The sequence below is a fragment of the Oncorhynchus keta genome, unplaced genomic scaffold, assembly GCF_023373465.1.
Source record: "Oncorhynchus keta strain PuntledgeMale-10-30-2019 unplaced genomic scaffold, Oket_V2 Un_contig_4789_pilon_pilon, whole genome shotgun sequence".
Classification (NCBI taxonomy): Eukaryota; Metazoa; Chordata; class Actinopteri; order Salmoniformes; family Salmonidae; genus Oncorhynchus; species Oncorhynchus keta.
In genome coordinates this window covers 165,969-190,457 of record NW_026287961.1, presented here as the reverse complement: position 1 = coordinate 190,457, position 24,489 = coordinate 165,969, and the positions used below count along the sequence as shown (strand labels likewise).

Genomic DNA, 24,489 nt, shown 5'->3' with positions numbered 1-24,489 from the left:
TTTTTTTGGTCCATTTAAAATAACATAAGATTGATCAGAAATAAAGTGTTGACATTGGTAATGTTGTAAATGACTATGTCACGGTTTTCTAATGGTGAAGGAGAGTCGGACCAAACTGCAGTGCGTATATTGTGATCCATGTTTATTTACACAACGTAACACAAATCCAAAACAATAAACGTAGTGAAAACCGAAACAGCCTTAACTGGTGCAAACTAACACAGACTAAGGACATCAAGACACTCAGGACATTCACCCACGACAAACTCAAAGAATATGGCTGCCTAAATATGGTTCCCAATCAGAGACAACGATAAGCACCTGCCTCTGATTGAGAACCACTCCAGACAGCCATAGACTTTGCTAGATAACCCCACTAGCTACAATCCCAAATACATATACACCAAAACCCCAAGATAAAACACACCACAATACAAAAACTCCATGCCACACCCTGGCCTGAATACATGAAGAAAAACACAAAATACTTAGACCAGGGCGTGACAGACTATTGTAGCTGGGAACGGCTGACTTTTTAATTTAACCCCCCCCCCCCTCAATTTCGTGGTATCCAATTGGTAGTGGTTACAGTCTTGACTCATCGCTGCAACTCCCTTACGGACTTGGGAGAGGCGAAGGTCGAGAGCCATGCGTCCTCCGAAACACAAGCCAACCAAGCCGCACTGCTTCTTGACACAATGCACATCCAACCCGGAAGCCAGCCACACCAATGTATCGGAGAAAATACCGTACAACTGGCGACCTGGTCAGCATGCACTGTGCCCAGCCCACCACAGGAGTCGCTAGTGTGCGGCAAGACAAGGATATTCCTGCCGGCCAATGCCCTCCCAATCCCGGATGACACCTGGCCAATTGTGCGCCGCCCCATGGACCTCCTGGCCGCGGTCGGTTGCGACAGAGCCTGGGCTCAAACCCAGAGTCTCTGGTTGCACAGCTAGCACTGCGATGTGCCTTAGACTACTGCGCCACCCAGGAGGCCCGGCTGAATTTGAATCGAATATCTACATAGGCGTACAGAGGCCCATTATCAGCAACCATCACTCCTGTGTTCCAATGGCACGTTGTGTTAGCTAATCCAAGTTTATCCTCTTAAAAGGCTAATTGATCATTAGAAAACCCTTTTGCAATTATATTAGCACAGCTGAAAACTGTGTGCTGATTAAAGGAGCAAAAAAACTGCCCTTTAGACTAGTTGAGTATCTGGAGCTTCAGCATTTGTGGGTTTGATTACAAGCTCAAAATGGGCAGAAACAAATAACTTTCTTCTGAAACTTGTCAGTCTATTCTTGTTCTGAGAAATTAAGGCTCTTCCATGTGAGAAATTGTCAAGAAACTGAAGATCTTGTATAGCGCTGTGTACTACACTCTTCACAGAACAGCACAAACTGGCTCTAACCAGAATGGGAAGAGGAATGCACAACTGGGCAAGAGGACAAGTACATTAGCGTATGTAGTTTGAGAAACAGGCACCTCACAAGTCCTCAACTGGCAGCTTCATTAAATAGTACCCACAAAACACCAGTCTCAACGACAACAGTGAAGAGGCGACTCCAGGATGCTGGCCAACTAGGCAAAGTTGCGAAGAAAAAGCCATATCTCAGACTAGCCAATAGAAATAAAATATTAAGATGGGCAAAAGAACACGGACACTGGACAGAGGAAGATTGGAAAAAGTGTTATGGATAGACAAATGTAAGTTTGAGATGTTCGGATCACAAAGAAGAACATTCGTGAGCTAGAAAAAATGTAAATATTTTGGAGGAGTGGTTGACGCCATCTGTCAAGCATGGTGGAGGCAATGTGATGGTCTGGGGTGCTTTGGTAGTAAAGTGTGAGATTTGTACAGGGAAAAAGGGATGTTGAAGAAGGAAGGCCATCACTCCATTTTGCAACGCCATGCCATACCCTGTGGACAGCGCTTAATTGTAGCCAATTTCCTCCTAGAACAGGACAATGACCCAAAGCACAGCTCCAAGCTATGCAATAACTATATAGGGAAGAGGCAGTCAGCTGGTTTTCTGTCTATAATGGAGTGGCCACCACAGTCACTGAAACTCAACCCTTTTGAGCTGTTGTGGGAGCAGCTTGACCGTATGGTAAGAAGTGCCCATCAAGCCAATCCAACTTGTGGGAGGTGCTTCAGGAAGCATGGGGTGAAATCTCTTCAGATTACCTCAACAAATTGGCAACTTGAATGCCAAAGGTCTGCTTTAAATGGAAGATTCTTTGACAAAAGCCAAGTTTGAAGGACACAATTATTATTTCAATTAAAAATCATTATTTATAACCTTGTCAACATCTTGACTATATTTCCTATTCATTTTGCAACTCATTTCATGTATGTTTTCATGGAAAACAAAGACATTTCTGTAATGCTCCGGGTGTCGTGGGTGTGGAGTCAAATGCAGGAGACAGAGTTCAATGCTGTGCGTCTTTTAACAGCACCAACGCACCACAGGGTGCTCACAAAAGTTACGTTCCCAACCACAGGGAATCAAAAATACAATGGGAAAAATCACGACCAGGCACTAACACGTACCTCTACAACAGAGCCAAAGGTTACATTGAAATAATCCCGCACAACAACTAGGTGGGCCGGCTGTCTAATAAAGACAAACTAATTAACATGAACAGGTGCTACCACTAAACATACAAGGAGGGAGAGGAAAAACAATCAGTGGCAGCTAATAGGCCGGTGATGACGACCGCCGAGCTCCACCCGCCCGGGAAGGGGAAACACCCTCGGTCGGACTCGTGACAATTTCTAAGTGACCCCAAACCTTTGAACGGTAGTGTATATTTTGTATTTGAGATTCTTCAAAGTAGCCACCCTTTGCGTGGTTGGCAGCTTTGAACACTTTTGGATTCTCTCAACCAGCTTCATGAGGTAGTCACCTGGAGGTAGTCACCTGGAACGCATTTCAGTTAACAAGTGTGCCTTGTTAAAAGTTAATTTGTGGATTTTTTTTTCCTTATTACGTTTGAGCCAACCAGTTGTATTGTGACAAGGTAATGGTGGTATACAGAAGACAGTCCTATTTGGTAAAAGACCAAGTCCATATTATGGCAAGAACAGCTCAAATAAGCAAGGAGAAACAACAGTCCATCTTTACTTTAAGACATGAAGGTCAGTCAATTTGGAACTTTTCAATAACTTTTAAAGTTTCTTTAAGTGCTGTCACAAAAACCATCAAACGCTATGATGAAACTGGCTCGCATGAGGACCGCCACAGGAAAGGAAGACCCAGAGTTACCTCTGCTACAGAGGATAAGTTCATTAGAGTTACCAGCCTCAGAAATTGCAGCCCAAATAAATGCTTTCTCGGAGTTCAGGTAACAGACACATCTCGGCAGGCTACCCTGAAGGAACATCAACCCAGGAGGTAAGATGTGAGTGCTGGTCCCCACTATAAACTACTAGCCATATGGACAGGACCATATGAAGTACGGGAGAGAATATGAGAAGTTAATTATGCAGCTTCCTTGGGAGCCATGCTATCCCAAGAGCTAGAAGGGGTGGAACACCCCATCCTGTTTTTAAGCAGGAAGCTGCATAATTAACTTCTCCTATTCTCTCCCGTACTTCAAATTCCAGAAAATGATGTCATGGCTTTAGAAGATTCTGATAGGCTAATTGACATCATTTGAGACAATTGGAGGTGTCCCTGTGGATGTATTTCATGGCCTACCTTCAAACTCAGTTCCTCTTTGCTTGACATCATGGGAAAATCAAAAGAAATCAGCCAAGACCTCAGAATAGTGATTGTAGACCTCCACAAGTCTGGTTCATCCTTGGGAGCAATTTCCAAACGCCTGAAGGTACCACGCTCATCTATACAAACAATAGTAAGCTATTATAAACACCATGGGACAACGTAGCCAAATACCGCTCAGGAAGGAGAAACGCTTTCTGTCACCTAGAAAACGATTAACATAACCTTTGCTGCGAGAAGTGCCACTGCTCCAAAACCGCCATAAAAAAAAGCCAGACTACGGTTTGCAACTGCACATGGGGACAAAGATCATAGCCTAATGAAACAAAAGTAGAACTGTTTGGCCATAATGACCATCGTTATATTCTTAGGAAAAAGTGGGAGGCTTGCAAGCCGAAAACACCATCCCAACCGTGAAGCAAGGGGTGGCAGCATCATGTTGTCAGGGTGCTTTTCTGCAGGAGTGACTGGCTCACTTCACAAAATAGATGGCATCATGAGGTAGGGAAATTATGTGGATATATTGAAGCAACATCTCACGACATCAGTCAGGAAGTTAAAGCTTGGTCACAAATGGGTCTTCCAAATGGACAATGACCCCAAGCATACTTCCATAGTTGTGGAAAAATTGCTTAAGGACAACAAAGTCAAGGTATTGGAGCGGCCATCAAAAAGCCCGGACCTCAATCCCATAGAAGATCTGAAACTGAACTGAAAAAGCATGTGGAAAAAGCGTGTGCGAGCATAGAGGCCTACAAACCTGACTTAGTTACACCAGCTCTGTCAAGAGGAATGGGCCAAAATTCACCTAACTTATTGTGGAACGCTACCAAATACTAATTGAGTATATGTACATTTCTGACCCACTGGGAATGTGATGAAAGAAATAAAAGCTGAAATAAATTATTCTCTCTGCTATTATCCTGACATTTCACGTTCTTAAAATAAAGTGGTGATCCAAACAGACCTTAGACAGGGAATTGTTACAAGGATTACATGTCAGGAATTGTGAAAAACCGAGTTTAAATGTATTTGGCTAAGGTGTATGTAAACTTCTGACTTATACAGTATATATATATATATATTTATATAAATATCTCAGCTGGATTTACCGTGTATAAGCTGGACTGTTTGGACTTACCTGTTGCCGTTTGGACCTGGACCTGGACCTACCGAAAACCCGATTTGTGTACCGAACACTGCTATCCTTGACCTCGCCTGCGGCCTGGGAGGACCAGGACAGAGCACCAGACACACAGGTACTGTCCTGTTCGAAGGAACTCTCATTCTGGGGTGATTTTGGTGACGGTCTCCTGCTTAATTTGTGACAAACTCTCCTAACCTTGAAGAGGTTTGTCACAGGATGTAGTCCAATGTCTTTACTAGCACACAACTTAGAGGTGTGGATACTGGAACACAGTCTTTATCCACCTGGAACTCTAATCTCCATCTTATCTGCCTGGAACACTCTAATACTGTCTGCATCTTACCTGCCTGGAACACGGTCTAATACTGTCTGCATCTTATCTGCCTGGAACACAGTCTAATACTGTCTTTATCCACCTGGAACAGTCTAATACTATCTCCATCTTATCTGCCTGGAACACTGTCTAATACTGTCTCCATCTACCTGGAACACGGTCTAATACTGTCTGCATCTTACCTGCCTGGAACACTTTCTAATACTGTCTGCATCTTACCTGCCTGGAACACGGTCTAATACTGTCTCCATCTACCTGGAACACGGTCTAATACTGTCTGCATCTTATCTGCCTGGAACATGGTCTAATACTGTCTCCATCTTACCTGGAACACTGTCTAATACTGTCTGTCATCTTACCTGTCTTTATCCTGGAACCTGGATCTGCACGGTCTAATACTGTCTCCATCTACCTGGAACACGGTCTAATACTGTCTGCATCTTATCTGCCTGGAACACGGTCTAATACTGTCTCCATCTACCTGGAACACTGTCTAATACTGTCTGTCTATCTGCCTGGAACACGGTCTATCTGTCTGCATCTTATCTGGAACACGGTCTAATACTGTCTCCATCTACCTGGAACACGGTCTAATACTGTCTGCATCTTATCTGCCTGGAACACGGTCTAATACTGTCTCCATCTTACCTGGAACACGGTCTAATACTGTCTGCATCTTACCTGCCTGGAACATCTACCTGGAACACGGTCTAATACTGTCTGCATCTTATCTGCCTGGAACACGGTCTAATACTGTCTGCATCTACCTGGAACACGGTCTGTCTGCATCTTACCTGCCTGGAACACGGTCTAATACTGTCTGCATCTTATCTACTTGGAACACGGTCTAATACTGTCTGCATCTCATCTACTTGGAACACGGTCTAATACTGTCTGCATCTTATCTGCCTGGAACACGGTCTAATACTGTCTGCATCTTATCTGCCTGGAACACGGTCTAATACTGTCTGCATCTTATCTGCCTGGAACACGGTCTAATACTGTCTGCATCTCATCTGCCTGGAACACGGTCTAATACTGTCTGCATCTCATCTGCCTGGAACACGGTCTAATACTGTCTGCATCTCATCTACTTGGAACATGGTCTAATACTGTCTGCATCTCATCTACTTGGAACATGGTCTAATACTGTCTGCATCTTATCTGCCTGGAACACAGTCTAATACTGTCTGCATCTCATCTACTTGGAACACCGTCTAATACTGTATGTCATCTACCTGGAACACTGTCTAATACTGTCTCATTTACGAAGTAACAAAGTAATCCTCTATATAGGGAATGGGGTGCCATTTGGGACGCAACCCATGGCTGTTCCCTCATTAATCACCTGGAATCACCTGTCTCCCCTACTGCAGAACAGAGCCGGTCTGCCCTCGCAGGCCAGAGCCTATACTCACAGAATAATCAGGCCCAAACTCACGGGACGTTTCAAATGAGATTTCTCTTTTGATTCTCCGGCTCTCCTGCAGAGTTCCTCTATGGTATTTATCAACAGGTATTACCGCCTTATAGGGCAACATCCCATCTGGGATCATACAGCTTGTTTTCACAATTCACTTAACCCATTGTTTTAGTGGGTAGATTCATCTATGAGGGAGTGATTTGGTTGGGGACTGCGTTGTTAAGTTGTGGGTATATCTGAGTCCTGTTAGATACATTTAAGACTGTACTGTATATAGGTTACATTGACAAGAGATTAAGTGAGCATTCCTGAGCACATTATTCAATATTCATAGTTTTTATGTATTCTATGGAATGTATTATTTATTATTATGATTCCTTGACTTAGACTATCCAGGTGAAAGCTATGATCCCTTATTGATGTCACCTGTTAATAACACTTCAATCAGTGTAGATGAAGGGAGGAGACGGGTTAAAGAAGGATTTTTAAGCCTTGAGACAATTGAGACATGGATTGTGTATGTGTGCCATTCAGAGGGTGAATGGGCAAGACAACCTATTTAAGTTCCCTTTGAACGGGGTATGATAGCAGGTGCCATTTGAACTGCAACGCTGCTGGGTTTTTCACGATCAAAAGTTTCCTGTGTTTTAAGAATGGTCCACCACCAAAAAGAAACCCAGCCATCTTTTGGAAGCATTGGAGTCAACATGGCCCAGCATCCCTGTGGAACGCTTTCGACACCTTGTGGAGTCCATGCCCCAACGAATTGAAGCCGTTCTGAGGGTAAAAGGGGTGGGGGGGGTACAACTAAATATATTAGGAAACTGTTCTTAATGTTTTATACACTCAGTGTACAACGTCTATAAATTGTACATGGTTTGTAAGGTTCACAAGCAATGTTCCCTCTAAGCCGTGCGCATGCTGTGCTGTAGCCACGACACTTCCACTCAGAAGAAATATCAGCCCATGGAGAGAAGCATGAGATTGAACTTCACTCAACCTTCTAGAGCAGTGGTCACCAGCTGGTTGATCACGATCCACTGGCCAATCTTTCTTTACATTTTATTCGTCTTCGGCAAAGAGCTGCTGTTTTTATGAGTGAGTTCATGTTTAACTTCTTACTCAGCCCTGTCAACACTTTGTATTCAAGACTTTTATAAGCCATAAAATGTGCATTCTTCTTATTTCCACTCAGCGCTACAACAAGCACTGCAGCAGTAATGAATGAGTAGGAACGTGTCTCTATAGGCTTGTGTTATTATAAGCAGATTGGGTCTTTTTAATATCAAGGAATATTGATGTGTTCATAGGAGTAACAACACGAGGCATGAGCATGAGGCAGAAATAATGTGGTGCGACTCGAGTTTCACCATCAGCTGGAAACCGTGTCCCTTTTTGGTCAGTGTCTGTGGAGGAAAGGGAGAGCGGAGGGATGTTGAGGCGGACCCTTAGCCTGAGACTGACCATCAGATGAAGGAACCATCAGCCCAATAAAATAAAAAAGCAATTTTTAAAAATGTATGCTCACTCAGCTGTGCCTCACAAGTAATACAACAACGGATTTATTACTGGTATGATCATGCAACCTACCTCAAATGTTTTAATATAATTTAAAAAGATGGCCTGAACAGCAATGCATTGGCAGGGCAATTCAAGCAAAGCCAATATGTCATTATAATGTTTTGGGCCTGTAGCCTACTGCACAAACCTCATTGCTACAGTACTGTTTGTAATTGGTTAATGTTGCAAAGGCGTACGTTTTTTAAAAAGCCATTTTAATACAAAACATCTGAGCTGTAGATCTCGGCTTGCATTTTGACTCAAAGTGATCTTGACTCAGAAAAGGTTGGTGACCACTGTTCTAGAGTTTTCCCTGTTAACACTATCAACCTTTCCTTTTACTGTGCGAATTGTAATCAAATCAACACAATATTAGCCACTTTCAATGCAACATACCAAAACAACAAAACTAACTGCAAGACACTTTCTTGTAGGCAGAACACATCAGAGTAGGATTCTATAGCATTGACATGCAGGACTCAGCCCGTACTCTACACAGACCGGTGCGTTGACATGCAAGACTCAGCCCGTACTCTACACAGACCGGTGTGTTGACATGCAGGACTCAGCCCGTTCTCTACACAGACCGATGTGTTGACATGCAGGACTCAGCCCGTTCTCTACACAGACCGATGTGTTGACATGCAAGACTCAGCCCGTACTCTACACAGACCGGTGTGTTGACATGCAGGACTCAGCCCGTACTCTACACAGACCGGTGTGTTGACATGCAAGACTCAGCCCGTACTCTACACAGACCGGTGTGTTGACATGCAAGACTCAGCCCGTACTCTACACAGACCGGTGTGTTGACATGCAAGACTCAGCCCGTACTCTACACAGACCGGTGTGTTGACATGCAGGACTCAGCCCGTACTCTACACAGACCGGTGCGTTGACATGCAAGACTCAGCCCGTACTCTACACAGACCGGTGTGTTGACATGCAGGACTCAGCCCGTACTCTACACAGACCGGTGCGTTGACATGCAGGACTCAGCCCGTACTCTACACAGACCGGTGTGTTGACATGCAGGACTCAACCCGTACTCTACACAGACCGGTGCGTTGACATGCAGGACTCAGCCCGTTCTCTACACAGACCGGTGCGTTGACATGCAGACTCAGCCCGTTCTCTACACAGACCGGTGTGTTGACATGCAGGACTCAGCCCGTTCTCTACACAGACCGGTGTGTTGACATGCAGGACTCAGCCCGTTCTCTACACAGACCGGACTGCGTTGACCGGTGTGTTGACATGCAGGACTCAGCCCGTTCTCTACACAGACCGGTGTTGACATGCAGGACTCAGCCCGTTGACATGCAAGGACTCAGCCCGTTCTCTACACAGACCGGTGTGTTGACATGCAGGACTCAGCCCGTACTCTACACAGACCGGTGCGTTGACATGCAGGACTCAGCCCGTTCTCTACACAGACCGGTGTGTTGACATGCAGGACTCAGCCCGTTCTCTGCACAGACTCTACACAGACCGGTGCGTTGACATGCAGGACTCAGCCCGTTCTCTACACAGACCGGTGCGTTGACATGCAGGACTCAGCCCGTTCTCTACACAGACCGGTGTGTTGACATGCAGGACTCAGCCCGTTCTCTACACAGACCGGTGCGTTGACATGCAGGACTCAGCCCGTTCTCTACACAGACCGGTGCGTTGACATGCAAGACTCAGCCCGTTCTCTGCACAGACCGGTGTGTTGACATGCAGGACTCAGCCCGTTCTCTACACAGACCGGTGTTGACATGCAGGACTCAGCCCGTTCTCTGCACAGACCGGTGCGTTGACATGCAAGACTCAGCCGTTCTCTACACAGACCAGGTGCGTTGACATAACTCAGCCCGTTCTCTACACAGACCGGTGCGTTGACATGCAAACTCAGCCCGACCATTGCAGCCCGTATGGAACTGGACTGTGTTTACAGCATTAGAGGTTGTGAGTAGATGTGTTTGTTTTGGAATCAGCCCGTTCTCTACACAGACTGCGTTGACATAGCTCAGCCCGTTCTCTACACATTTTGTTGACATATCAGCCCGTTCTCTGCACAGACCGGTGAGTTGACATGCAGCCTCAGTTATAGACATTAGTTGACAGCAATAGGGGAGTGACTCTACTAGACCAGTGAGCCATAACTAGTCAGATCTGCAGATCTATATGCAAATAGACCATTGCCATATATGGAACTGGACTGTGTTTACAGCATTAGAGTTATGTGTTTGTTATAGATGTGTAGTAGTGTTTTGGAGTGATTACTAGTTAGTGAGTTATTAGTCCAGTTATAGATCATTAGTAGTCAACAATAGGGGAGTGATTACTAGTTAGTGAGTTATTAGCCCAGTTATAGATCATTAGTAGTCAACAATAGGGGAGTGATTACTAGTTAGTGAGTTATTAGTCCAGTTATAGATCATTAGTAGTCAACAATAGGGGAGTGATTACTAGTTAGTGAGTTATTAGCCCAGTTATAGATCATTAGTAGTCAACAATAGGGGAGTGATTACTAGTTAGTGAGTTATTAGTCCAGTTATAGATCATTAGTAGTCAACAATAGGGGAGTGATTACTAGTTAGTGAGTTATTAGTCCAGTTATAGATCATTAGTAGTCAACAATAGGGGAGTGATTACTAGTTAGTGAGATATTAGTCCAGTTATAGATCATTAGTAGTCAACAATAGGGGAGTGATTACTAGTTAGTGAGTTATTAGTCCAGTTATAGATCATTAGTAGTCAACAATAGGGGAGTGATTACTAGTTAGTGAGTTATTAGTCCAGTTATAAATCATTAGTAGTCAACAATAGGGGAGTGATTACTAGTTAGTGAGTTATTAGTCCAGTTATAGATCATTAGTAGTCAACAATAGGGGAGTGATTACTAGTTAGTGAGTTATTAGTCCAGTTATAGATCATTAGTAGTCAACAATAGGGGAGTGATTACTAGTTAGTGAGATATTAGCCCAGTTATAGATCATTAGTAGTCAACAATAGGGGAGTGATTGCTTCCTACAAGAGCACCTATTGGGATAGGTATAAAACCTATTTTTAAGGGTCACATTTAAACCAGTTTAATTGAGTACAGGCTTAACTGAATGACAACATAGATTAAATGCAATATATAATTGTATTGAATAGTTTTGGGGTAGTTCTCATCTCTGAGGAATGCTCCTCAGAGCCAAATGCTGATTACCGGTCGCTCTATGCTGGGCAGCTGGCATCAAAACCCCAGCTGGGAGAATGGGCTTCCGATGACTGGTGGTGGTGGTGGAAGGTGGTTGGAAGACTGTTGCTGTGATTATTGCATGAGTGCGCCCATTCAGCAAGCGTTGTGGAATTTCTCTAGTGTGCCACGCTCATAGGCTGAAGGTAATAGGTGAATGACATTCCTCACACTTGCTAATAGAAAAGTACCAGCGGAGATGTGATGCTATGCTGGTGAGGTAATATTACAATACTACCCTATACTATACCTGCTATGTTGATGAGGTATCATTATTAATACTACCCTATACTATACCTGCTATGTTGATGAGGTATCATTATTAATACTACCCTATACTATACCTGCTATGCTGGTGAGGTAATATTACAATACTACCCTATACTATACCTGCTATGTTGATGAGGTATCATTATTAAACTACCCTATACTATACCTGCTATGCTGGTGAGGTAATATTACTACTATACCTGCTATGTTGATGAGGTATCATTATTAATACTACCCTATACTATACCTGCTATGCTGGTGAGGTAATATTACAATACTACCCTATACTATACCTGCTATGTTGATGAGGTATCATTATTAATACTACCCTATACTATACCTGCTATGCTGGTGAGGTAATATTACAATACTACCCTATACTATACCTGCTATGTTGATGAGGTATCATTATTAATACTACCCTATACTATACCTGCTATGCTGGTGAGGTAATATTACAATACTACCCTATACTATACCTGCTATGTTGATGAGGTATCATTATTAATACTACCCTATACTATACCTGCTATGCTGGTGAGGTAATATTACAATACTACCTATACTATACCTGCTATGTTGATGAGGTATCATTATTAATACTACCCTATACTATACCTGCTATGCTGGTGAGGTAATATTACAATACTACCCTATACTATACCTGCTATGTTGATGAGGTATCATTATTAATACTACCCTATACTATACCTGCTATGCTGGTGAGGTAATATTACAATACTACCCTATACTATACCTGCTATGTTGATGAGGTATCATTATTAATACTACCCTATACTATACCTGCTATGCTGGTGAGGTAATATTACAATACTACCCTATACTATACCTGCTATGTTGATGAGGTATCATTATAAATACTACCCTATAGATACCTGCTATGCCTGTGAAAGAATCGATGTGAATCATATTGTGCTTACTAGATAAATGTGAAAGTGACCAGCCTTAGTGATGTTGAACTTAAACTATATTATTCCCAACGACTCTTGTTTCGGCCTTTGGTAGGCAACCCGCTATGCAAACTCAATTTCCAATGGCTAGTGTAGCAAGCCTAAACAAGCCCAGAAGCTGTATGTATATACTGTAAGATTGATGTCCACTGATACCTGCACACAGGCTATGGTTGAGTCCCAAATGGCACCCTATTCACAATGCAATGCACTACTTTTTACCAGGGCCCATAGGTAGTGCACTATATATTGAATAGGGTGCCATTTGGGATACATCCTATGGGAAGCCTCTGGGAACAAGAGCACTAGAATACGCAGGGAATTAGCATAGAGGAATATGCTACAAGAAGAATCACAGAGAAAGATAAATGAGTTAGTGCCTACTGAAGAACACAAAAATGAAAAGCCTACGCCAGGGAATAGAATCAAATTGTATTCACCTTGAACCAGCGGTGTGTTCAGTCTAATTTTATCCCACGTGGAGAAGCCAATGTCACCACCGCGGCATTTGACATTAGAGGTGGATTACAGTATGTAATGTATGTGTCTCCAAGCCAAGATGCTCTTGTCCAAAACTTCTAGCTCTGATCTGAGCTACTGTTGTCAGCTCCATAAAGTCCATTTATTCTCCTTTATTCAATTAAGTTTGTTGTTTTGCATAATTTAAATATGATTTACAGAGGGGGGGAGGATAATTCAAAACTAATCATAGGCATTCAATGTAATTATGATTCTTTATAAGGGTTAAATATGGCACGTCATTATAATTGATCTGATATACAGTAGGTAATATGTCACCCTAAGTGACATACAACTACATTGAAAATATAAATGCAACATGTAAAGTGTTGGTCCCATGTTTCTTGAGCTGAAATAAAAAGTTCCAGAAATGTTCCATCTGCACAAAAAGCTTTATTTCTCTCAAATGTTGTGCACAAATTTGTTTATATCCCTGTTAGTGACCATTTCTCCTTTGCCACAATAATCCAACTGCCTGAAATGTATGGCACATCAAGAAGCTGATTAAACAGCATGATAATTGCACAGGTGCACCTTGTGCTGGGGACAATAAAAGGCCACTCTAAAATGTGCAGTTTGGTCACACAGCACAATGTCACAGATGTCTCACGTTTTGAGGGAGCGTGCTATTGGCATGCTGACTGCAGCAATGTCCTCCAGAGCTGTTGACAGAGAATTTAATGTTAATGTCTCTACCATAAGCTCCGTCGTTTTAGAGAATTTGGGAGTACACCCAAACCGGCTTCACAACTGTAGACCACGTGTAACCACGCCAGCTCAGGACCTCCACACACAGCTTTTTCATTTTGCGGGATCGATCGTCTGAGATCAGCCACCCGGACAGCTGAGGAAACTGTGGGTTTGCACGACCGAATCATTTTTACACAAACTGTCAGAAACCGTCTCAGGGAAGCTCATCTGCGTGCTCGTCGTCCTCACCAGGGTCTTGACCTGACTGCAGTTCGGCATCGTAACCGACTTCAGTGTGCAAATGCTCACCACAGGCAGCGAGAATCTGTCTCCTCACCACGTGTCCCCCAGGGCTCGATGGCCACTGGCATGCTGGAACTGTTTCAACTTTACCGGGCAGATGGCTTTGTGTGGGCGAGCGGTTTGCTGATGTCAACGTTGTCCTGCCATTCATCCTCCGCCACCATTTCATGTTTCAGCATGATAACGCACGACTCCATATCGCAAGGATCTGAAGACCACAACTGGAAGCTGAAAATGTCCCTTCTTCCATGGCCTGCATACTCACCAGACATGCCACACATTGAGCATGTTTGGGATGCTTTGAATTAGCGATGTGACAAATGGACAATTTTGCTTAACGTTTAAACTCTGTGTCAATTTACAGTGCAGAATAATGGTCATATTACGTATGTATGAACCCCAGGGACTTGTAAAGAAATTACATCTACTGTAACACTTTACAGACATACAACACAGCTACGGTAACATGTTGATATCAACTATTAATAACTTTACTGAAAATTTAAAAAAAGTTCCTTTTCAGGTGTTTACATGTTCGGTATGGTTCCCCTGACTACAGTTAACTGATTGATGAGCTGCTGAGTTGTTGTTTATGCTGTTTTTATGGTATGGTAACGAGATGTGCTTTCTTTCTACTGAATGTCTTGGTAAGTCACGGTAGTTAAACAGAGAGGAGAGAGTGGTCTGTGTGTAGTTGGCAGGCTGCGAGCAGCAGCTCGATTATTTGATTGACAGTTCTGGTTTCCTAGTGATGGACTTCAGAAGCGGCATTCCTTTACAGACAAGGAAAATGTCTGTTCGATTCACCAGAGAAGGTTTTGTGTCGGCATTTAAAAAAACATAGTGTAGCATACCCTAACATACAGAATAACATAGTGTAGCATACCCTAACATACAGAATAACATAGTGTAGCATACCCTAACATACAGAATAACATAGTGTAGCATACCCTAACATACAGAATAACATAGTGTAGCATACCCTAACATACAGAATAACATAGTGTAGCATACCCTAACATACAGAATAACATAGTGTAGCATACCCTAACATACAGAATAACATAGTGTAGCATACCCTAACATACAGAATAACATAGTGTAGCATACCCTAACATACAGAATAACATAGTGTAGCATACCCTAACATACAGAATAACATAGTGTAGCATACCCTAACACACAGAATAACATAGTGTAGCATACCCTAACATACAGAATAACATAGTGTAGCATACCTAACATACAGAATAACATAGTGTAGCATACCCTAACATACAGAATAACATAGTGTAGCATACCCTAACATACAGAATAACATAGTGTAGCATACCCTAACATACAGAATAACATAGTGTAGCATACCCTAACATACAGAATAACATAGTGTAGCATACCCTAACATAACATACAGAATAACATAGTGTAGCCTACCCTAACATACAGAATAACATGCTGTAGCCTACCCTAACATACAGAATAACATAGTGTAGCCTACCTAACATACAGAATAACATAGCCACCTAGCCTACCCTAACATACAGAATAACACCCTAACATACAGAATAACATGCCTAACATACAGAATAACATGTAGCATACCTAACATACAGAATTAGTGCTGGCATGTGGAACAGCCTACCCTAACATACAGAATAACATAGTGTAGCATACCCTAACATACAGAATAACATAGTGTAGCATACCCATACCCTAACATACAGGATAACATAGTGTAGCATACCCTAACATACAGAATAACATAGCCGTAGCATACCCTAACATACAGAATAACATAGTGTAGCATACCTAACATACAGAATAACATGTTCGTAGCCTACCTAACATACAGAATAAACATGAGTGTAGCATACCCTAACATACAGAATAACATGAGTGTAGCCTACCCTAACATACAGAATAACATAGTGTAGCATACCCTAACATACAGAATAACATAGTGTAGCATACCCTAACATACAGGATAACATGAGTGTAGCATACCCTAACATACAGAATAACATAGTGTAGCCTACCCTAACATACAGAATAACATAGTGTAGCATACCCTAACATACAGAATAACATAGTGTAGCATACCCTAACATACAGAATAACATAGTGTAGCCTACCCTAACATACAGAATAACATAGTGTAGCCTACCCTAACATACAGGATAACATAGTGTAGCATACCCTAACATACAGAATAACATAGTGTAGCATACCCTAACATACAGAATAACATAGATGTAGCCTACCCTAACATACAGAATAACATAGTGTAGCCATACCCTAACATACAGAATAACATGGTAGCATATAACATACAGAATAACATAGTGTAGCATACCCTAACATACAGAATAACATAGTGTAGCATACCCTAACATACAGAATAACATAGTGTAGCATACCTAACATACAGAATAACATAGTTAGCATACCCTAACATACAGAATAACATAGTGTAGCCTACCCTAACATACAGAATAACATGACGTAGCCTACCCTAACATACAGAATAACATGAGGTAGCCTACCCTAACATACAGAATAACATGTGTAGCCTACCCTAACATACAGAATAACATGAGTACAGTAGCATACCCTAACATACAGAATAACATAGTGTAGCCTACCCTAACATACAGAATAACATGCCGTAGCATACATAACATACAGAATAACATGCAGCCTACCTAACATACAGAATAACATGCCGTAGCCTACCCAACATACAGAATAACATAGTGTAGGCCCTAACATACAGAATAACAGACCAGTGTAACGGACAGGATAACATAGTGTAGCGGAGCACCAGACCAGTAACATGAGTGAGCCTACCCTAACATACAGAGGATAACATAGTGTAGCCAGGCCAACATACAGAATAACATAGTGTAGCATACCCTAACACACAGGATAACATAGTGTAGCATACCAGGCCAACATACAGAATAAGAGGAGCCATGAGGGATTAGGTCGGAGCAGCCAGGCCAGCGTGAGGGAGGGAGAGACGGAGCAGCCAGACCAGCGTGAGGGAAAATGCTTGCAAAAGACCAGCGTCTCGAGGGAGGCCAGCGTGAGGAGACATTAGACCAGCATGAATAGGAGGGAGGAGATTCTACAGGCAACAGGCCAGGGGGGAGGAGAGGCGTGAGCAGACCACACTGGCAGGGAGGAGACTGGAGCAGCCAGGCCAGCGTGGGGGAGGGAGGGCGGAGCAGCCAGGCCAGCGTGAGGGAGGGAGGGAGAGGCGGAGCAGCCAGGCCAGCGTGAGGGAGGGAGGGAGGGAGGCGGAGCAGCCAGGCCAGCGTGAGGGAGGGAGGGAGAGGGAGCAGCCAGGCCAGCGTGAGGGAGGGAGAGGCGGAGCAGCCAGGCCAGTGTGAGGGAGGGAGGGAGAGGCGGAGCAGCCAGACCAGCGTGAGGGAGGGAGGGAGAGGCGGAGCAGCCAGGCCAGCGTGAGGGAGAGAGAGAGGCGGAGCAGCCAGGCCAGCGTGAGGGAGGGAGGGAGGGAGAGGCGGAGCAGCCAGGCCAGTGAGGGGAGGGAGGGAGAGGCGGAGCAGCCAGGCCAGCGTGAGGGAGGGAGGGAGAGGCGGAGCAGCCAGGCCAGCGTGAGGGAGGGAGGGAGAGATGGAGCAGCCAGCTCAGCGTGAGGGAGGGAGAGTCATGTCTTGGAGGGAGCATGCCTTGCAAATTCACCAAGCCTAAAATTTGCCTCATCCAGGCCAGGTTTTAGGGAATTAGGGACAACTTCCCCAGCAGCCAGGCCAGCGTGAGGGAGGGAGGTGATAGGGAGGGCGGAGTTTTGTGATCAGCTGGCCTGTGATTTTAATTAATACATTTTTTATTTAACCAGGCCAGCGTGTTAATTAAGAACAAATTCTTATAAACACTTGACAGGGAGGAAGGATCCCAACTTCATTAAAATGGTTTAAACGGAGCAGCCAGGCCTAGCGGAGGGAGGGAGGGAGACGGAGTGTTCCAGTTCCAGCGTGAGGGAGCAACTTCGCAGCCAGCCAGCGTGAAGAGGAGACGGAGCAGCCACAGGCCAGCAATCAACAGGGAGGGACTCTAAGTGAAGGAGATGTGTCAGCGTGATGGAGGCAAATGGTGGCAGCAGCCAGGCCAGCTGAGGGGTTTTCTGATCCACACCAGGCCAGCGTGAAAAAGGGAGAAGGTATCTATGACCAAGGGAGAGACGGAGCAGATGCATATCCAGGCCAGCGTAGGGATGGAAAGGCGGAGATTAGGCCAGCAATTGATTTCAGGAGGGAGAGGCGGAGCAGCCAGGCCAGCGTGAGGTTTTATATTTTTGTTCAGAGATGGAAAAGGTTTGCCAGCTGATGTATTTTTTGGATTCAATCCCCATGCACCTCAATCGACAGCTATGTCATGTCTTGAAAAATACTTACAGACAACAGACTTTACAATTTACATACATTTAAAAATGTGTGTGTGTGTGCGCTCATCTATTTTATTTTCAGTAAATACACAACAAGTAGGTCATTTAAAGCACCATTTTGGCATATTGAAATGAGACCATGAAAAGAATGTTTTGTGATCACTAGAACTGTGATTTCCAGTCAATTCTGGACATTTTTATATCTTCCTGTCGACAGTTTGACCAGTCATACTTCATCTTTCTCTCCCAGTTAAAAGTCCATTGTGATATTAAAGATGGTGGTGACAGCCTACTTACTGATTTCCAACTTCATTAAAATGTTTTAAAGCGTTTTGTTCATACCCCTCCTCTGGTAGTATGGGGATGTGATAATATAGAGTGTTCCAGTTCCCACCAATATCCAGCAACTTCGTCACAGCCATTGAAGAGGAGTGGGGCAACATTCCACAGGCCACAAGCAACAGCCTGATCAACTCTATGAGGAGATATATTTAAGGAAGGAGGATGTGATTTACTTTAAAAGGTCTATGCTAGAGAACAGAACACAATAACAATAAAAGCATGAAAAAAACAGAAAAGCATGAGGCAAATGGTGTGTCACACCAGATCTCTTCTCTGGTTTTCAGGACAGGAAACATCAACAGAGATATCAAGAGCCGTACAATGTCCAACAGTGTTTGACAGAATCCTAATGCCAATAAGCAGTTTAATCATTTTATGCCCTGAGGGGATATATATTTGTCTTATTCATATTGTTATGTCGATCATACAATAGGAGGACATCAATGGTACAGGTACTTGGAGAAGACTGTGATTTACTTTTAAAGGTCTATTTGATAATTAGAACAGAACACAATAACAATAAAAGCATTGAAAAGGAGGGAAACATATTAAAGAGAAAAGGAGAATACCAAACACACAGTTTGTGTTTCCAGCTCCTCTTCTCTGACTTTTTGTGCCAGAGAAAGTTGCATCATTAGGAGGGCCAATTTGACACAACGAATATAGCCTAGTTTTCTTATGAGTAAACATAGGAGCTGTTGCGTGAGGTGTAGTGGTTTGGTTGCATGCTTGAAAATTCATTCTCTTTTGTCTTTTATACTGAGATGAAAAGCCAACTTCCTGGTTCTTCTCTTGGGTTGTGGGAATTGGTGTGGAGTTCAGATTCACTTGTGCGTTCCAAAATAGACGGAAGAAGCGCATAGGAGAGATGATACAGTATAGGGAGGGCTTGCATCCCAAATAGCACCCTATTCCCTATATAGTGTCACATAGGGCCCTGATCAAAAGTAGTGCACTATATAGGGAATAGGGTGCCATTTGGGATGATCCCACAGTGTAGTGTAGGGAGACCTTGCTCAAGGAAGTGAAGTGAGTGAGTCCAGGAAAAGCAGTTGATTATTAATTAGAGTCAGGAGAGAGAGCCCTGGAGCCTTGTATTCACATGAAGACAAATATATACATGGGATACTTCAGGATTGCTCGTGTGTTTGAAAACACCATCAAACCCAATAAAACACTGAGTAAAGGAAGGCACTCTTTCTTTAATGAGCGTGTGATTCACATGTAGGACTAGTAGGGGATAATGTTATTAACTTGAACAGAACTCTATGACCAGGTACTGAGGTACTGTTCACATCCCTGACCAGGTACTGAGGTACTGTTCACATCCCTGACCAGGTACTGAGGTACTGTTCACATCCCTGACCAGGTACCAGGTACTGAGGTACTGTTCACATCCCTGACCAGGTACTGAGGTACTGTTCACATCCCTGACCAGGTACTGAGGTACTGTTCACATCCCTGACCAGGTACTGAGGTACTGTTCACATCCCTGATCCCTGACCAGGTACTGAGGTACTGTTCACATCCCTGGCCAGGTACTGAGGTACTGTTCACATCCCTGACCAGGTACTGAGGTACTGTTCACATCCCTGACCAGGTACTGAGGTACTGTTCACATCCCTGACCAGGTACTGAGGTACTGTTCACATCCCTGACCAGGTACTGAGGTACTGTTCACATCCCTGACCAGGTACTGAGGTACTGTTCACATCCCTGACCAGGTACTGAGGTACTGTTCACATCCCTGACCAGGTACTGAGGTACTGTTCACATCCCTGACCAGGTACTGAGGTACTGTTCACATCCCTGACCAGGTACTGAGGTACTGTTCACATCCCTGACCAGGTACTGAGGTACTGTTCACATCCCTGACCAGGTACTGAGGTACTGTTCACATCCCTGACCAGGTACTGAGGTACTGTTCACATCCCTGACCAGGTACTGAGGTACTGTTGACAGGTCATCCCCCTGACCAGGTACTGAGGTACTGTTCACATCCCTGACCAGGTACTGAGGTACTGTTCACATCCCTCACCAGGTACTGAGGTACTGTTCACATCCCTCACCAGGTACTGAGGTACTGTTCACATCCCTGACCAGGTACTGAGGTACTGTTCACATCCCTCACCAGGTACTGAGGTACTGTTCACATCCCTGACCAGGTACTGAGGTACTGTTCACATCCTCATCCTGTTTTTTTTGCTGTATTTCCCGCCTCTGTGGTTTAAACCATAGAAATATAATTAATTATATTTAAATGGTTTAAACTGTATGTTGCTGTGGGATGAAATGTTGAAATCAGAGTTGTTGAAGTGAGGAACAAATCAAGTTTTTCCTCAACAAATTATCACAATCATTTGCTCTTTTTGGAGCCATGCTGTCAATCGGACTGACTTGAACTAACATTGTCCGTGAAGTTTGTATGGCCGTAACAAATACTGTCGAGTTCAGCTGTGGAGACCTCTCCGATTGTTTTCAGGTGTCCTGAGTTATCATGGGTTGTTGGACCGACACTTCTGCTCTATCTCTGACATCCAGCCGGAGAGCTGTCACGTGTCAAATATTCATTGAAGTTCAACGCCTCTGGGAATCTTATCCAATAACCAACTGTTCATTCTCATCCATAGGTCCACCTTGTGGGACATCTTGTGATCCCAACCCATGTAGGAACGGCGGAGAGTGTGAGGAGAGCTCCGGGAGCGCCGCTGGATATGCTTGTGCTTGTCTGGAGGGATTCACGGGCCTCCGCTGTGACACCCCCGTTAACATCAATTGCCTTTCATACGAATGTCAGCGGGAAAAGGCGTGCTCCTCGGGGGAACATGTGAGAACTCTATTTCTATGTCCCAAATGTCACTCTAAATAGTGCACCGCTTTCGACCAGAGCCCATGCAGTCTGGCCCAAGGTATCGCACTATAGAGGGAATAAGATGTCATTATGGACGCATCCCATTTCTCCTTCTTCATTCTTCTGAGGCCTCCCCCTCCTCCGCCTCTCAGAGCCTGATTTAATAGGAAATGTCACATGAAAATTAATATCTTAGTCTTTGAAGCAGATCGAGTGTACTTTTGAAGGTTGGAACAACAATGAATATTTCTGCCTTCAATGGGGGGGTTAGCATTGCTTGGGGAAGGAAAGCCTGATGGTGGTGGCTCTGGTTATTTGTGGTGGCTATTTTGATTAGACTGGAATTAACTATTGCATATTTTAAGAGGCAGATTGAAATTGCAGTTATGAAAGGGGCTCTTTTGTTCTAGATGGAGGCGTCTGTTGGCCACAGTCCGTTTTCAATTTCAGGCCTTTTATCTATGAAATGTTACAGTGATACAGGACAGGGGTTTTAATCATCAACTGCTGAGTGCCAATAGTTTCTCTATTATGCAAGAAGCGAAGCACAGAGAGAAAAATATATTAAAATGGGCTAATTGTCTTTTGTGACCTTCACTTGTGACTTCATTATGGAATTTGCCACAGATTTGACAATAACTGATTTGTAATGGGTTTCTCAACCCAATCGAGAATGTTCTGTAAGGCATTCTTAACCAGTTATAACACCTTAATGAGTGATGCAGGATTACACATAACAACCTTCATAACACAGTCACATTAATGGGAGCCCAGTGTTGATAGCATAGCAGCACTCTAATGTCAACCTGATCTGTTTGACATTGATTTTGCCTCAGTCTCATCTCTATAAGGGACTTCATCTGACTGAAAATGAACTCATCTTTCAACCTGAGAGCCTTGGCGACTCGAAGCAACTGTTAATATTAGTATCTTCTCTGATTAAGGATCTTGGTTTTATCATCTCAGACTCTTGAGTCAGATATATTATTATTGTCAAGATCATTCCTGATGAGATGTGATGAGAGCTGGAGTACGCTAGTTGAGCTAATGGCCTTGCTGTCTCCATCTATTCTTAGTTTCTCTATGATGGATCGATTTATTTATTTATGTCTCGAACACCAATTGTTGCCCAATGGGCTTATAAGACACTATTTCTTTACGTACGTGTGCACAAAATACAAAACCAAATGACATTTAACAAATGAAATGCATAGTTCGAGTGGCGCTGTAGTCGAAGGCCCCGCATCGCAGTGGCGTCACTACAGACCCGGGTTCGATCCCAGGTTGTTTCTCAACTGGTCTTGACCGGGATTCCCACAGGGTGGTGCACAATTAGCCCAGCATCGTCCGGGTTGGGGAAGGTTTGGCCGGGGGGCTTTACTTGGCTCATTACTCTCTAGCGACTCCTTGTGGCGAGCTGGGTGCCTGTAGGCGGACAACGGTCATCAGTTGAACAGTATTTCCTCCGACACATTGGTGCAGCTGGCTTATGGGTTAAGCGGGCGTTAAGAAGTGCGGTTTGGTGGGTCATGTTTCCCCCATGACTCGACCTTCACCTCCCGAGCCCGTTGGGGAAATGCAGCGATGAGACAAGATCAAAATTGAAAAGAAAAAGGAGTCAAAAAAAAATAAAAAAATAAAAAAGCATAGTTAGTAATCATCAGAAAGTACAGCTTTCACCTTGTCACATTAAACAAACGATACACTTCTTCTTCTCTCTGTGTCACTGCAGCTATCCCGTTTCACTCCCTAACGTTGTACTGTTACAGTTCTTTACTCACTTGTTCTGCTGGGGAGAGTGATCAGTCTCCACTAACACTGTCTTGTTCTGCTGGGGAGAGTGATCTGTCTCCACTAACACTGTCTTGTTCTGCTGGGAGAGTGATCTGTCTCCACTAACACTGTCTTGTTCTGCTGGGGAGAGTGATCTGTCTCCACTAACACTGTCTTGTTCTGCTGGGGAGAGTGATCTGTCTCCACTAACACTGTCTTGTTCTGCTGGGGAGAGTGATCTGTCTCCACTAACACTGTCTTGTTCTGCTAGGGAGAGTGATCTGTCTCTACTAACACTGTCTTGTTCTGCTGGGGAGAGTGATCTGTCTCCACTAACACTGTCTTGTTCTGCTAGGGAGAGTGATCTGTCTCCACTAACACTGTCTTGTTCTGCTGGGGAGAGTGATCTGTCTCCACTAACACTGTCTTGTTCTGCTGGGGAGAGTGATCTGTCTCCACTAACACTGTCTTGTTCTGCTGGGGAGAGTGATCTGTCTCCACTAACACTGTCTTGTTCTGCTGGGGAGAGTGATCTGTCTCCACTAACACTGTCTTGTTTGCTGGGGAGAGTGATCTGTCTCCACTAACACTGTCTTGTTCTGCTGGGGAGAGTGATCTGTCTCCACTAACACTGTCTTGTTCTGCTAGGGAGAGTGATCTGTCTCTACTAACACTGTCTTGTTCTGCTGGGAGAGTGATCTGTCTCTACTAACACTGTCTTGTTCTGCTGGGTGTGTTTTCAGGCCTGTTTCCACTAACACTGTCTTGTTCTGCTAGGGAGAGTGATCTGTCTGTTTAACACTGTCTTGTTCTGTGTGGTGTGTGTGATCTGTCTCCAATAACACTGTCTTGTTCTGCTGTGGGAGAGTGATCTGTCTCCACTAACACTGTCTTGTTCTGCTGGGGCAGTGATCTGTCTCCACAACACTGTCTTG

At 43.9% G+C, this 24,489-nt stretch overlaps 1 pseudogene; it reads left to right on the top strand.

Annotated features, from left to right (window-relative positions):
* The window catches only part of LOC127924948 (protein eyes shut homolog), a 167,370-nt pseudogene that overhangs the window by 4,247 nt on the left and 138,634 nt on the right, over positions 1 to 24,489 (top strand).